The sequence below is a fragment of the Tetranychus urticae genome, unplaced genomic scaffold (assembly GCF_039701765.1).
Source record: "Tetranychus urticae isolate SD_2017Ah unplaced genomic scaffold, NJAU_TeUrti_SD_1.0 Scaffold_6, whole genome shotgun sequence".
Classification (NCBI taxonomy): domain Eukaryota; kingdom Metazoa; phylum Arthropoda; class Arachnida; order Trombidiformes; family Tetranychidae; genus Tetranychus; species Tetranychus urticae.
The window spans coordinates 381,024-383,523 of NW_028315838.1; the positions used below are offsets into that span (position 1 = coordinate 381,024).

At 42.8% G+C, this 2,500-nt stretch overlaps 2 non-coding genes across 2 annotated transcripts in view; both read right to left on the reverse strand.

The window, feature by feature from the left end:
* Positions 1-181: 181 nt before the first annotated feature.
* LOC149092703 (5.8S ribosomal RNA) lies at positions 182-336 on the reverse strand. The gene has a single exon (XR_016200653.1). It is a non-coding gene; the product is annotated as a 5.8S ribosomal RNA (ribosomal RNA).
* Positions 337-823: 487 nt separating this feature from the next.
* Positions 824-2,500, reverse strand: part of LOC149092704 (small subunit ribosomal RNA) — a 2,170-nt gene continuing 493 nt past the window's right edge. Inside the window, exon 1 of the ribosomal RNA XR_016200674.1 lies at positions 824-2,500. This exon is cut by the window's right edge and continues 493 nt beyond it. This is a non-coding gene — a ribosomal RNA (small subunit ribosomal RNA).

Consider the following 2,500-nt stretch of genomic DNA (forward strand, 5'->3'; position numbering starts at 1 on the left):
GCATTGTACACAAAATTTATCATGTGAAACAAGTAGATTTGAGATTCTCCTTACTAAATTGCAACGAATTGCAATTAAGAAAAGGAATAAAACAGCAAGATTCATGCATATAAATATACAATCCTCTCAAAACAATGCATATATGGTAGTATGCAAGTGTTTTGTTGATTATTTTACATCTCAACTCTCAGACAGATGTGACCTCGGAAAAGACCCGAAAGCCGCAATGTGCGTTGGAAGCTCAAGTGCTCGGCGTGTCCTGCAATTCGCACCGATTATCGTAGCTAGCTACGTTCTTCATCGATTGGTAATTCGAGTGATCCACCGCTTGAAGATGTATCTTTGCCACCGTGGGACTTTTAATAAGTATCCTAAATCTGCATTGAGAGGGTTTGAAAACAATTGTATGCAGTTTATAAAAACCATAGTTGTCTTTACTTAGTTAGGCGAAGAAGTGTAAAACTTCCTTCTTTAAACCTTGCCGTCAGCATAAGCTGAAGACTTGATCAGGTACCAAGTATGTAGCAAGACAGGCTTTTCATTATAAACTACAATTGTTTTGCAAAAGAAATTATGGCTATCGTTAGATAACCCTCACTCTTTGTTGCATTGGATAATGAAAGATGGATGTATGAATGAACGAATGTAATGCAAATTAGAATCATGTTGCAATGGCTAAATGTTTGCAATAAACATTCACAATTGCGACTCTAATGCAAATACAATTCAATTGCATTCACCATATTAGCATCTACAATATCACTATGCAGAGTGTTTGATTGTTTGAAGGTTGTATTTCTCTTATAATAAGAGGGTAATACGTTAATGATCCTTCCGCAGGTTCACCTACGGAAACCTTGTTACGACTTTTACTTCCTCTAAATGATCAAGTTTGAACATCTTTCCAGCACAATCCGACCACTAGTTTCCCAATGGTCTGGATTGACCAGTCCGAAGTCCTCACTAAATCATTCAATCGGTAGTAGCGACGGGCGGTGTGTACAAAGGGCAGGGACGTAATCAACGCAAGCTAATGACTCACGCTTACTGGGAATTCCTCGTTCATGGGCAATAATTACAATGCCCAATCCCCATCACGAAATGGGTTCAAGCGGTTACCCACTCCTTTCGGAGCAGGAAACAGTATGCACGATGACCACTTCAGTGTAGCACGCGTGCGGCCCCGGACATCTAAGGGCATCACAGACCTGTTATTGCTCTGTTTCGTGCGGCTGCGAGCGCCGCTTGTCCCTCTAAGAAGTCCTTACAGTGCTACAGCATCCTTACCCTAGCCAATTCTGTAGGCTAATAGCAGCAGAGCCCTCAACAGCCGAAACCATCAAGAGATACTACCACCCACAGGTTGACTAAGGGGGAGTACTGCAGTGTAAACTGCAAGTCTATTTAGTAGGCTAGAGTCTCGTTCGTTATCGGAATTAACCAGACAAATCACTCCACCAACTAAGAACGGCCATGCACCACCACCCACTGAATCAAGAAAGAGCTCTCAATCTGTCAATCCTCTCAGTGTCCGGGCCGGGTGAGTTTTCCCGTGTTGAGTCAAATTAAGCCGCAAGCTCCACTCCTGGTGGTGCCCTTCCGTCAATTCCTTTAAGTTTCAGCTTTGCAACCATACTTCCCCCGGAACCCAAAAACTTTGGTTTCCCGGAAGCTTCCATTCGAGTCATGAAATTAGTTACTCAGAATGATCGCTGGTTGGCATCGTTTATGGTTAGAACTAGGGCGGTATCTGATCGCCTTCGAACCTCTAACTTTCGTTCTTGATTAATGAAAACATTCTTGGCAAATGCTTTCGCTGTAGTTTGTCTTGCGACGGTCCAAGAATTTCACCTCTAGCGCCGCAATACAAATGCCCCCGTCTGTCCCTCTTAATCATTACCTTGGATTCTTAAGACCAACAAAATAGAACCAAGGTCCTATTCCATTATTCCATGCAAGATCATTCAAGTTAAGGTAGTGGTACGCATCATATAGATGGTTGACCATACCGTTTTTAGGCACCTCTTTCGAGGTTTTGGACGCCTGCTTTGAGCACTCTGATTTTTTCAAGGTAAAAGTCTCGATCGCTTGAATCAACACTCGGTAAAGAGCATTGATAGCAAATATCGAGCAATTTTCTGTCTAAACACTATGAATGTAACCACCAGGAAAGAGGAATGAAGGTTCAAGCAAGCATCCGTAGACACAAGCAAGAAACCTAACATCACCATCTAACCCTTTAATCAGTGGACCCCATAGGTTCGACTGAAATCCAACTACGAGCTTTTTAACCGCAGCAACTTTAATATACGCTATTGGAGCTGGAATTACCGCGGCTGCTGGCACCAGACTTGCCCTCCAATAGATCCTCGTTAAAGGATTTAAATTGTACTCATTCCAATTACGGGGCCTCAATAGAGTCCCGTATTGTTATTTTTCGTCACTACATCCCCGTACTGGGATTGTGTAATTTGCGCGCCTGCTGCCTTCCTTAGATGTG